This window comes from Furipterus horrens, unplaced genomic scaffold, assembly GCF_987537825.1.
Source record: "Furipterus horrens unplaced genomic scaffold, mFurHor1.1.pri manual_scaffold_4, whole genome shotgun sequence".
Lineage (NCBI taxonomy): Eukaryota > Metazoa > Chordata > Mammalia > Chiroptera > Furipteridae > Furipterus > Furipterus horrens.
Window position 1 is genome coordinate 195,879,151 of NW_028327174.1, and position 14,525 is coordinate 195,893,675.

Here is a 14,525-nt window from a genome sequence, read left to right on the forward strand (position 1 = left end):
GTTTAAATTTACTTATTAAAAATATATATTTAAAAGGAACGTTTCAAATGTTTTTATAGTTAAAAAATACTACCATGTTTTCCTTTCCCTTGACAATCAAAGAAAATGGTTTCTGTTGCCTTTCCTTTTAAAATGTTTTTAAATTAAAAATTACTTATTTCAAAAAAAATAACTGATTCCAAAATGCAGATTTTATTCTGAAATCACAAAGGAATTCCCTAATTTTTAAAAAATTGTTTCAATGGACATTCAATTTCTGTGTACAAATGAAATTTTTAAAAATATATTCTAGGTATTAACTTTTTGCTCTAAAACATGAAGACTAAGACATAAAAACTTCGAGTCACCACCAATTTAAAACCATGCTTCTCTCTGTTCTAGCCTTTTCCCTCAACACCAGCAGTGAAAACACATTCAAAAACTCCTTCCCAGAAGCCAGCCTGGTAACACGGGAACAGTTCACCATCGACACCTGTAATAACCACCCAAAGAGCATTATTTAGGGAAGGAGGGCACAACCCACCTCAGTGTAACAAGCAATGGAACCATTCATGTGCCAGATTCCTCCCCAAACTAACGTACTCTGCCTTTCCGACATATCCTGCTCCAATGTGACCGTTTGTGCATCAACAGCAGACACTGACCTATTGTTGTCCGTTGTTGGGGTTCGGAATGTAGTACAGTCACCAATTAAGGGAACCAACACGTCCAAACTGCATCAGCTGTTCTACAAAGAATGAGTCCATTGACATCATGCAGTAAAATCTAGGAAGTTTCATCTTTCTTTCTAGAGAATGCCGTTATTTTGACCAGAAAATGCCATTACTTAATGATAACGAATTTCATCTGCGAAAGGAATATAATAAATCTGATCCTTAACCAAACTTTTGCCCTGTAAACCCAAAATTCAAACAAATTACAAAGGGAGCTGTAAAATGAAAAAGAGAGGGTGTCCTGGAGGGGGAAAAAAATGTCAAAAGAATATGTTCACATATTTTTACCTTTTCTCCTCCTGAATATCCTAGTTTTCAGCTTTTATTATTATTTAAATATTTAGGGTTTTAAATGAGTTTGGAGTTTAGAACTAATTCCTAAAATATATAAAACTGATAGGTTAATATGGATTTTTTTCTAATGGTTATAATCTCAGACTTCCATTTAATTTCTCTATGAGTTAGAATTCGTCTTATCCCACCTTTAAGCACCATTAAGTGTCAAAGTTTTACTACAATATGAATTACTCCTGCTCTAACTTAAATGACAGCTGTGGCCTTTATATCCTACAAACGTGACATCACTGCATACAGTCTTCATTAACAGATATATCACATCTGCCACATTAGGTGAAAAGAGATAACTTAATTACTTACTCAAATATATATATATATTGAACACCCACTATGTGCCAGGTGCTGAGATAGGCATTTTGTATAAATTTTATCTTCATGACAAAGCTATGATATTGGAACTATCATAATCAGGTTCATCAATTACAGAAAGCAATAGGTTATCACTTGTCCAAAGTCAGAAAATTAGTATTTATTCATGGCCCCAATACTCCGATGTGACTGACCCAATGGATGACTAAGACAGTCTTTGCTCACAAGGAGTTTACAGTTTAACCCTAAGAGAGGGTACAGAGAATTAAACCTGCGATTACCGCAGGGCTGAGCGAGTGTTATGCTAGGGATTGGTAGAGGGGCATGAGCCTAGTCCTGGCCAGGACAGAAAAAGCTTCAGGGAAGAGCTTAGCAGAGACAGGTGTAGAGTCCAAGACTTGATCAGAGTTCATCGCAGGCTACCTTCTGAAAAGTTGAGAAGACAATAAGTATTTTGTGAGGTCAAGGCCCATGTTCTACTTAGTTTTGTCTCCTACAAAATATCTTGTCTTTATAAGTACACAATAAATATCTTGGCAAACATAGAAAGAATAACAAACAGATTTCAAAAACAAATAACAACAAGAACCATCAGAAAATCGAGCTATATGGAAGTCTGACAAGCAAGGATTTAAAGAAGCCACATTCATCCAGTCGGGCAGGAGGGATGGAGACAGGGTGGAGAGGCGGTATGGTTTGGACAAGCGGCGGCTGCAGAGGAACAGACATGTGGTGGATAAAAATCAGGAGGGATACCCTGGAAGTCAGAAATCCCAGCCCCAGGCCAGACCACACAGCCCAAGGATACAGCACCACTAAGATAAAGCCTCACTACCCGTGGCTAAAAAAAACAATGGGAATTGGAGCAGCAGAAGAAACTGCCAGATTTTCACCATCTTAAGGGGCCCGCATGATCTTAGAATGTGCAAAAACCCCAGGGCAGCAATTGGAAGAGCGCTAATCACATACGGGAAGTGGGTGAAGGGACTGGAAATAGGGTGAGTGCCCGGCCAATTGCCAGAAGCCAGGCAGCAGCACTGTCCCCTCCCACAGCACAATTAGAACCACACACCCTGGCAATTACCCAAGGCTCCGCCCTACACAATTTACAAGTGTCTTTGCTACATAGGCCACACTACTGAGATAGGGAGTAAAAGCATCTCTACCTAATACACAGAAACAAACACGGGGAGGCTGCCAAAATGAGGAGGCAAAGAAATATGGCCCATATCAAAGACCAGAACAAAACCCCAGAAAAAGAACTAAATGAAACAGAGATAGCCAACCTATCAGATGCAGAGTTCAAAACACTGGTGATAAGGATGCTCAGAGAACTCATTGAGTATGGCAAAAAAATGAAAGGGAGGAATGAAGATTACACAAAGTGAAATAAATAAAACTTCACAGGTAACCAACAATAAAGGGAAGGAAGCTGGGATTCAAATCAACAGTTGGTAACAAAAGGAAGAAATAAACATTCAACCAGAACAAGATGAAGAAACAAAAATGCAAAAAAAAACAAGGAGTCACTTAGGAATCTTTAGGACAACTTTAAACAACATGCCAACATCTGAATCACAGTAGTGCCAGAAGGAGAAGAGGAAGAGCAAAAAATTGAAAACTTATGTGAAAAAATAATGAAAGAAAACTTCCCTCATTTGGCGAAGGAAACAGACGTACCACTCCAAGAAGAACAGAGTCCCAAACAAGCTAGACCCAAAGAGGACCACACCAAGACACATCATAATTAAAATGCCAAAGGTTAATGATAAAGAGAGAATCTTAAAAGCAGCAAGAGAAAAGTTACCTACAAAGGGATCCCTAGAAGACTATCAGCTGATTTCTCAAAAGAAAGTTTGCAGGCAACAAGGGGCTGGCAAGAAGTATTCAAAGTGATGAAAAGCAAGGACCTACAAACCAGATTACTCCATCCAGCAAGGCTATAATTTAGAATGGAAGGGCAGATAAAGTGCTTCCCAGACAAGGTAAAGCTAAAGGAGTTCATCATCACCAAGCCATTATTACACGAAATGTCAAAGGGACTTATTTAAGAAAAAGAGGATCAAAACTATGAACATTAAAATGACAACAAACTCACAACTATCAACAACTGCATCTAAAAAAACGAAAACAAAAGCAAACCTGGCAAACAACCAGAACAGGAACAGAATCATAGTATGGAGATCACACAGAGGGTTATCAGCTGAGAGGGGGAACAGGGAGAATGAGGAAATGGTGCAGGGATTAAGAAGCATAATTGGTAGGTGCAAAATAGACAGGGGGATGTTAAAAACAGTATAGGTAATGGAGAAGCCAAAGAATTTATATGCATGACCCATGGACATGAACTAAGGGGGGATTGCTGGGTGGAGCGGGGGAAAGGGGGAAAAATTGGGACAATTATAATAGCACAATCAATAAAATATACTTTAAAAACAGAATAAAGTACACTAATTAAATACCCTGTCTCTCCAAAGAGACAAAAGACCAATTTCAAAACATCCAATCAAAAACAAGCCTTTGAATGCTGCAGGCTTCCAAAAGACACACAGGCATATAGTAGGCACACAATAAATATTAGTTGTTGTTATATTATTAACCCCAGTGGAGAAATAAGCAAGCACTATAAATTAGATGGCTACATATGTATAGGTGTGCCTTAAATTGGAAATACATGTGTTCCTGAAATAAACTTTTATAAACCCAATTAAAATTTTCCCATTGCCTGCCATTACTTAGAAATGTTATAACTTTATCAGAAACTGACTTTTTCTTCATCGTGAGTGGTTCGAAAATCCTTAAGCTACAGTTTATTTTGCCTCCTGGCATCTGTTTGCTAATGATCTGTAAACATCAAATACACTAGGGACTCTACCAGATTTACAGAAACCCTGAGGTGAATCCTTGTATAAATTGAAGGACCTTTTTGCTAATTCCTTTGCTTTCTAAGTTTGCATTATGGGTCTCAGAAACAGAGTCCCATTAAATATCTTTGCAGTAATGATTATACTACTAGTAGCTACCTACCACCTACTGAATGCCTTGGTATACCAGTTGTTGCCACAGGTGGTTTATTTTATCTTGTTTAATAATAACCACAACTCTGCAGGTGAGTAGAAGTATCCCTATTTTACAAATAAGAAAAGTAAGGCTCATTAAGAACAAATTCAGAATTAAGTAAAGGAGCTGAGATGCAGCCTGAACCTATCCAACTCCCAAGAATCCAACACTGGCTTTCTTTCTTGGCTTTATTTATTTATGTCCTCCTGTTGATCTGTCTTCTCATCATTATTGTGACTCAACAATAAGACTACAACTGGACAAATAACTAAAACATGTTGTCATGAAACAGGCCTTAGCAGATTATAAATGAGAGCTTTCCAATTTCTCTATTTATTGCCAAGTTCAGGATATAAATAAAATGACTCCAAAGTAACTAGCACTCAATACAGCCGTAAATACAACATTTAAAAGATGAATTCATATTAAAAACTTAGAATAATTTTGAAGGCTAGAGGTTATCCTTGTATCATCTATGAAAATAATCACTTGCTAAAGAGAACACATGTCAACACAGAGAAAATGTTCTCCTACTTAAGAAAATGTGTTTCTGAGTACCTCTAAACCACACTGAGAACCCCAATGCTAAGGTCAAACTAGTGCATGCAGTACAGATAAAGCTGACACCCCAGCAAGGGAAACACGCTATGCCTGTCAACCAAAAGATTTTCCTATACCAAAATTCTGTCTCTCTTCTCCTGGAAACAAGCTATTGTTACCTAGTCCTTATCTGCTTCACTACACTCCCCTCGTCAGTAACAGTGCCTATAAGACCCTTCACTAAGAAAATGGGGCAAACAGAAGATAAGTCCCACAAGCCTCCATCATCACTTCTAATTATCATCTCTACCCTCACAGACTCTGCCTTATACTCTTGTATGTGGAAGACCAGAAGGGTTAAAAACATATATAATATAAAAAATTGCCATTTTAACCATTGTTAAGTCTACAATTCAGTGGCATTAAGTACATCCACATTATTGCTCAACCATCATTACCATCCATCCCCACAACGATTTCATCTTCCCTAACTAAAACTCTGAACCCATTGAATAACTCCCCATTGACCCCTCCTGCCCCCAGGCCCTGGCAACCACCACCCTACTTTCCTCTCTATGAATTTCACGACTCTACATACCTCATGTAAGTGGAGTCACAGAATCTTTGTCCTTTCATTAACAGGCTTATTCTACTGAGTATGACGTCTTCCAGGCTCACCCGTGTTGTAGCACATGCCTTCCTTCCTTCCTTTCCTTTTTCCTTCCTTTTGTGGTATTCCATTGTATGTATACACTTTATTTTGTTTATCTATTCCTCTATCGATGGACACAAGTTTCTTCCATTTTCCAGCTATTATAAATAATCTAGCTATGAACATGAGGGTACAAATATTTGTTCAAGTTCCCACTTTCATATATTTTGGCTATACATCCAGAAGTGGAATTGCTGGATCATATGGATATTTTATATTTGACTTTTTTTGAGGACCTGGTACCACTTTTAACATATTTCAAGATCTTTTCGTTATAAAGCCGGAACTATCTATTCCCCACCTCTGTAAGTTTCCTACATATTCTGACATGCTTACTACTACCAAAGGCTGGCTTCCTTTGAGCCCTCTCAAGTGGTGCAGGTTTTCTCTCTGCCACTTCTCCTACAAGCCTGGACTCCGCCTTAACCCTATTACTGGAAGAACTGCCTGTGCCCCTTGCAAAGGCCCCTCCTCCACTTATAAACTAGAATCCCAACCCCTCTCACCAACTCAGACTTTGCTCCACCAGTTCTCCTGTTTCATTCATTTTAGCTCCACCAGATCTTTTCCCATCAGCATGCAAATACATAGTTATTACTACAAATAATTTTTTTAACTTTAAAAATCTGAGTTTATTTTGATATTTTTCTATTGAAAGTTAATATTAGTTTTTCTTCTGTATTTGCATCTTTTATGCTGAAAATGTTTCACAAATATAATTTATCCTACAACATACATAAAATAGCTCTACTGTGAAGAGTACTAACACAAGGTACAGAATGAAGCTTAAGATTTCTTCAGTTGATTTTGTTCTTCAACTAAAGACAAACAGGCCATTTATTGTGTTCTACAAATACTTTTTAAAGGGTCAATCCCATCCCCCCACAGCTACCACCCCATAAAGTTCATTCTCTTTAAAGAGTGTCTATACTCACGGTCACCAATTCCTCTCCTCCCACTCTCTCTTGAACCCATGCCAATCAAGCTTCGCCCACCACTTTTCTGAAACTACTCAGGCATCAATGACCATACTGATGAGGTCCTTACTGCTACCATCAATTATCAATCCTCAGTCCTCATCTTACTTGATCTATAAGCACCACTTGACTCCCCTGACAGCTTCCTCCTCTTCAAACCACTTTCTTCATGTGGCTTCCTTGGCATCCCATTCCCCCGCCTCATGGCTTCTCCTTGGGCTCCTTGCCAGCTGACCTCTTCCTGTTGAAGGGTCCCTGAGTTCAGCCCCAGGACTTCACTTTTCTTTCTTCATGCCCTCCTTTGATGGTCTCTTTTAGTCTCATCACTCCAAATACAAATATGCACTGTCAACTTTAAATTTATTTCTCCAGCTCAGGCCTCTCCCAACTCCAGACTAATTCATATAACTGTCTTCTCAATATCTCCACTTGGATTTCTAAAAGACATCTCAAATTTAACTGAGTTTGTCTCAAATGTTCAAAACTGAACTCCTGCTCTTTCTTTCTCATTTCAGATCCAATCTACCTGCCAACCCTGTCAACTAAATGTTCAGAATATATTCAATTCTGACCATTTCTCTCTATCTCCGCCACTACCACTCTGGTCTAAGTCACCATCATTTCCCACCTGGATTACCACAATCATCTCCCAACAGGTTTCCCTGCTTCTGCCTCTGATTCTCTACACACGGTTTCCAAAACAGCAGCCAGAATAACCCTGTTGAACTAAAGTCAGATCCTCCTCTACAAAGTCTTCCCTTCTTCACCAGCAACTCTCTGGCCTCACTTTCTACTGCTCTCCCCTCCTACCTCTGTTCCAGCCACACTGGTCTACTTGCCGGTCCTCAAACATGCAAGCCATACTTCCATGTCATGGCCTTTACCATTGCCGTTCACTCTGTCAGATAAATATCAAAGAATAAAGGCATGTGTTGTTCATCTTCATTCACAATTTATTTTCCTAGTGTGGTCTCCCCCAACCACCTTATTTAAAATTATAATTTCCCTATACCACCATTCCATATTCTTTTCCTGTGTTATTTTTCTCCTTAGCACATTTTGCAATCCAACATACTACGTTCTTTCTTATTAACTGTTTTCCTATACTAAAATATATGCTTTATGATGGCAGGGATTTTTACCTATCTTGTTTACTGAAATATCCCTAAAACCTGAAACAGGACCTCACACATAAATACTGAATGAATCAATGAAAGAGAAAGTGAAAGAGGAAAGGGAACAAAAATTCAACCACTCCTCCCAGCAAATAATCTGGCAATATGTCCCCAAAGCACCAAGAATGTCCACACTCCTCAGGATCTATCATAAGGAAATATAAGTAAGTGTTTTTATGTTTGTTTCAAGCATCATTTCAAAAATTGGAAGGGGAACATCAATAAACTCAAGTGACCTAACACTGACACCACCATTAAAATTAGGTCATGTTTGTAATAACATGGGGAATGCTCACCATTGTATTATGAAGATTTGACTCAAAATAGCTCAGGTACTACTTCTCAGTGAAAATTCTCTGACCCCTCCTCCTCACCACCAGGTTAGGTGCCGCTCTTATGTGTTGATCCTAGACACTCTAGAGAATGGCTCATTCTGTAGTGAGCATTATGTGACTATTACATTTTATATGTGTATATAATTATATATCACATATTCTATATATGTGTGTGTTACTACTATACTATGTTTAAAAATATAGTATAACTTTATATACTATTAATGTTACTATTACATTACTATTATGACACCATTACAGTCTCCTTGTGTGGGCCCTCTAGTACCACAGCAGCTGGAAAGCTAAAACTTTCCCAAAGGGCCCTACAACTAGGATATCAGCTGTGATTTAGCTTCTGCCAATCAGATCCACCTGACAAGTGGGGAGCCAGGAGATAACATGAGGAACCTATTTTTCTGATGCAGAAACTAAAAAAAAACAAAAACATGGCGTGATGGTTCTGGAGGCAAGGACCTTGATGGAGCCTTCCTGAGCCCAGATAGCGAAGACGGGAGTGTCCTGGGACTGACACTTGGAGGCGCAGCTTCCAGGTTCCCCCAGCTTCCTGACATGGCAGAGGCAGTGCTTTTGGTGCACTGCTTCTGCAGTGCTACCCTGAACATCATTCCTAAAGATTCAGCCTAAAGCCTATTCCTCCACTTTTTCCAATGCTTCCGTAAGACCCAAATCTCCGTATGCAGTCCTTTCCTGATAAGAGTGGTTTCTCTTATCTTCAACTGCACCTTGACTGATATACATCCTGTGCGTACCTCTATCCTGTACTTATCATACTGGACTATAATCTTCCATTACGTGCTGACCTTTCCTACCTAACCTTAACTTTCTTGACAGTGGAACCACTTCTATTTATGTTTGTAGCCTCTATATCTAGAACAATATTGGACTCATAGCACAGAATCATTTTTTAGTAAGTTCTTAGACAACTACAACAGCCATTATAACATGAGAAAGATCTGGCATGAATATTACAGCGTTGGACGGGGAATGAGCAGACCTAGATTCTACCACTATGTGATTGTAAATAAGTCTCTGAACCTGAATTCTCTCAACTATAACCTGAAAGTGTTAACTAAATGAACTTCCTTGACTCTAAATATCTATCATTGTACAGTCTAAAACCCTTGGACAATTCAATGCTTTGATAAAAATGTCCATGTCTTTAATTATCCTTTAAAGAAAAATGGCCCTGAGGAAAGCACTTCTTTCTGATTTTCCCAGTGGCCCACCACCCTACAGAGTTAATAAGATTCTCAGAAAAGATAGAAAACAATTCCAAAGTCCTTTAATTAAGTAAAATTTAAAACTTAAGTAGCAGTGGCTACTTAAATACCATTCTATTTATGCCTTTTAAATTAAGGATTTAGGACATCTGAACACAGAAATAAATATTTCCCATTAAGAAGCAATTAACTCAATAATTGTCCTAAAATAGACCTACACACTTGACATAATAATGAGAATTTTAAGGACTCCCTTTATGCTCTCTGCCCAGCTCCATGACTTTGCTTCGGTGGTTTCACTCCATAATCTGGAGGGGCTTCTTCCCCCTTGCCATTACTATAATACCTGCATTCTGTAAAGGCCCAGCCTCCATTTCAAGAACCAGTAAAACCTTGTAGGAGAAAACAGAAAGATTCTTGACTTGGAATAATTCCATGAGACCTCTCCCTCAATTTGCATTTCCTCTATAGTCTTATAAGCACCATCACATATGTGCTTTCATGTTACAGGCAATTCTCTCTTGAGTGGAATCTGTCAAAGTTTGCCTAACCTCCGGACTCTGCATCCATGCTGACTGACCAGCAAGTGAGAACAGACCCAGGAACTAGGGCCAGAGAAGCAGGGCACACAGGAAATGTGGGGTGTTCGGGAGCAGCGGAGTTGGTGGGGAGCGGTGATGAGGGCAGCACATGGCTGGGACACACGCCAAAGACAGAAAGAGAAGGGCGGTGGGGGGAGAGAGAGAGACAGAGAGAGAAGGAATCCAAACCTCATGGTGCCTAAAGCAAAATGCTCAGGGAGCCCCGAGATCAGGGCGTAGCAGCAAAGGTGGTCTGATTGCTTCTCTCAGACTTGCTCCCACAGTCCCTCACACAGATGCCTTTGAATAAACAAGCTACTTGGCCCTGAAAGTAGGAACGGGGCTTTGTCAGTGTTCATCCTTCCCAGCTGGGATCTGGGGTTGGGGAATGGACAGGTGCATCCATGGCTGCAGCAGACTGTGGAGTGCTCTCCCCGGGCACTGACGGGACCCTCCTCCCTACACATCCTCACCAAGACAAACATGCCCTGGAACCCAGAGCACCACCACGACCCTATTCTATGGTACACAGACCATGTAGCAGTCCCTCCTCCAGTTTCCCCCTGTGGAAAACAACCCACATACTGCTGCCACAGCAACTCAACATACACAACCAAATCAAACTGTGTTCCTTCTGGAGTCCCCTTGGCTCCTACAGGATTACGTGTACAAATGGTGAAAAGCCTGTGGAGAGAAAGCTGAAGTCTGGCTGAAGTCAGACTACACCCTGAGGAGCTGGTGCAGGTGGTGACAGGACTGAATTTTAATATTGGTTCTTCTACTAATTAGTGTGACCTTGTGATGGTTATTTAACCTTCCTGTGCTGGGTTTCCTCATCTGTAAAATGAGGATACAGGTAACATCTATTTTATAGAGCCACTGTGAAGTTTTAAATAAAGTAATGCATTTAAAGAAGCTGAACTAGTGCCTGGCATATATCAGTATATTTTAGGCATTATCTTTAATATTATTTTCCATAATAGTGTGGCAAGTGAAAAAGAGAACGAGCATTGAAGTCAGTCCTAAATTAGAATCTTGATTCAAGTACTTATCAGCGGTGTGACCCTGGACAAATCAGTTTTTCTGATCCCCATTATCCTGATCTGTAACTGGGCATAATAATGGCTGCCTCACAGAATTTTCATGATTAAGTAAAATAATGTATGTGAAACACTTGAACAGTGACCAGCACCTAAGAGATACTTAATACTCTTTTTCCTCCCAAGGCCATTCATCTGTAGACAGTATATAAAAACAACAAACAGCTTCTGAAGTAAACAACTACAGTTCTTTTCGGACTGTGATCCACTACTTATGTACAATTGGAGTCCTTACCAAAGCTTTAATTAAAATCCTGACTTGTCTCTGTTGGCCCTACTGTATTTGTTGTTCCCCTTCTTATCCCAGTGAAATGCCTGGTTTTTTTCATTTGTATTTTTATCATGGTTAGGCCAGGCAGGAGCTTACTAACTCATGCTAGGCTCCTAAGCTGTCCGTGCCCTCAGCTGCTCACCATTGGTCCTTTCCAAGAAGGTCCAATCTTGAGGTCCAGCAGGAGGAGACTGTCAAACTACCCCAACAACATTCCCCTTCCAAAGTGAAAAGGGGCTAGTGAACAGCGGGCCATTCACTCTAAGATATTTTTACACACCTGTTATTACTAGTGTGCTAGGCACTAAGAGGGCATCAAGAGACATAATTTGTGGTCCCTCTGGTAGGATACAACTAATACTGTTCTCAAATTGCCCAGGTACAACAGAAATTAGGGCAGTTTTGAGAGGAAGAGCGAGCACGTGAATTAAGGACCCTCATACCTAATCAAATGAGGTTAAGAGAATTTTATCTGTTCCCCTATAGTCTGGAGTTATCTAGGTAGCCAATCTACCTAAAACAAAATAAACAAATTTCAAAAATATGAAAAAGAAAATTAGCAGATTGGAAGGGAATTTTGCAAGGCTTAAGATCCAGAATAAATATTTGAAAGAAATAAACAGAAAAATAAGCCAAAACAAATTAAATAGGCAAAAAAAAAAAAAAATCTTAAACAGGTAAGTCACAAAAGAAGAAAGCCAAATGGTTAATGATCATATGAAAAGAGGACTCCATTAAAAAAATTAAGGAAACTTTTCAAATAGAAGGCCAATTTGTTATAGCCACCTTACTCCTAATTCCTAAGAGCTGCTGGCAAAGCCACCCTCATCTAAAAACATGTTTGGGGAAAGAATTTAATATTTCTTAATATCCATTAAATATGATAAGGCATAGTTAGTGATATTCGTTAGGACAAAATATACCAAAACATACTGGGTCAATTTTTCTTAGACCCAAAGAAAAAGTCTTTATAAACCTTTATCCAACAAAACACAACCAATCCGAACAAATACTAGACCTGTAGCAAGTGAAAATATCAGGCAAAAGAACAGTGGTCAGACATTTATTTCTACTAGCTTTCTTTTATACTCAAGAAATACCAAGTTTCAAGAGAGTTTCACAGGGACACAAATCCAAATTTTTACTAAACCCTCAAAATTCACTGTCTCACAGCTTCCCCCTCCTTTCCAAAGCTTAGATTTAGAAAAGGGTCAGTTAGGTAAACGCTTCTCTGAATAGTTACAATGTTAAGAAAAAAATAAATCCTTACTTGATGCTGCTGCAATCATCACCAAATTTCATTCACAGTTGATATTCTTGCATAAACTAACAAAAATTATTTCACTGATATAAATTCTCATGTAACTACTTCGGAGAGTTTCACATAATGTTACATTTACCATAATAATTTACACAATATAACTAGTATTAAGCAGCTAAATTTTTTGTTCTCTTGAAAAAGGGAAAGAGCACTATTTTAAGTTAATAGTATGTTTCTGAATATGACACTACAAGGCATTCTTAAGGAGGTATGTAATACAGACGTTGATAATTTACCAAATTCACTGTGATCAATTCTTTTATAAAAATTCACAGGAACTGTTAATGAAAGCAAATGTTAATTTACTATTATTTTACCCTTTCCTTCTCCTGCCATCTATTAGAACCTAACTTATTGAAAATGTAATTGTTAACAGTATTTCTTTGCAAATGTTATACTGCATCGACTGTATAATTATCTTTCAGACTGCAAATTTTCAGCATACCTACATACTTTATTGTACATTTTACATATACTTAAAATGGAAACTCAATGGTCAAGTAAACAAAAAAGGTACTCTTCAGTTTAAAAAATTCATCAAGCATAATAAATTCAATTAGACACAGTATGAGGTTTTCCTCAAAGCCATACAATAATAACACAAGTATTGTATTGTTCAAATATTCTCATTGTTATACAGGTTGTCACGTTTCACTTTTAATAGGAACTGACTCAAAGAGACCTTGGAACAAAAGTATCCTGACCAAGTCGTAGCTCCCCGAGTGTCATGCTAAAAAAACATTGCTCGCCAACTCACACAATTCAAACAATCAAATCAGAGAACAACTCCTTCTTTATTGACAGAACAAGGCACACTACTTTCCTGTGTTCAAGTGATGCCACCTAAAAAATAATTAAACAAGAACAACTAAAGATGCAATATTATACTAATATGAATACCAATCATTTTTAAACTGATCAGTTAGAGCTTATTCACTGAATGATATTTTTGTGAGTTTAGCAATGATTCCAACTTTAGTTGAAAACAAATGAAGTGAAATTCCTTAAAGCAATTTCAAATGCTGGCAATCTTCTTTATTAAAAATATAAAACTAAAAATGACTCAACCCATCACGACCAAATCCCACTAGGAAAGAAGTGATGTGATTAGGTAGAAAATGAAACCTTATTGAAACTAAGATGATTAAAATAAAACAGTACCTTCACAATAAAGATATCACAAACAGCTGTATTCTTTAAAATTATTCGTTCAAGATATAATTTGCTCTCCTGCAGTGTCAGATGCTAATGCAACCAATTTTATACAATCTAAGCACTATCTACAGATGCACCTTCTGTTTTTAAATCAGCAGGAACCACTGACCAGCATAAGCAGTATTCCTAACTAGATAATCAGCAAATGTGTAAGGCCTGACTCCCCCAAATACACATTTGATCATATAACTGCTTCAAAAAATTCACAAGACTACAAACAACTACCACACACTAAACCTAATTCAAAAGGGATCAGAAAGTCAGTTATTGCAGTCATTATGCTGCAGACCAGGAGGAACTTCTCTTAACTACCCCTGCTCCCCAAACAAAAAGGGGGAAATTGCTTTAATTTAGTAAAAGCATGCGTTCTAAGAGAATTCCTAAAGCCAGGCATTGCTATGACCTATCTAATTTTCCAAACTGACCTATTCTCTTTTATTATATAATATTTAACAAAATGAAGCTACGCATATCTATAACTTAGTCTCCTAGGACAAGTTAGCAATCTGTACAAAAAAAAGATACTGTAATAACTCAAAAAGAATAGAAAAATGTACAACGATATGTTCAGAGGATAAGGACAAAAGAAACAAAAATTGAACACCTATTTGGCAATGG

At 38.3% G+C, this 14,525-nt stretch overlaps 1 protein-coding gene across 4 annotated transcripts in view; it reads right to left on the reverse strand.

The window, feature by feature from the left end:
* The window catches only part of DENND1A (DENN domain containing 1A), a 481,014-nt gene that overhangs the window by 365,598 nt on the left and 100,891 nt on the right, over positions 1-14,525 (reverse strand). The gene's annotated exons all lie outside the window — the stretch shown is intronic.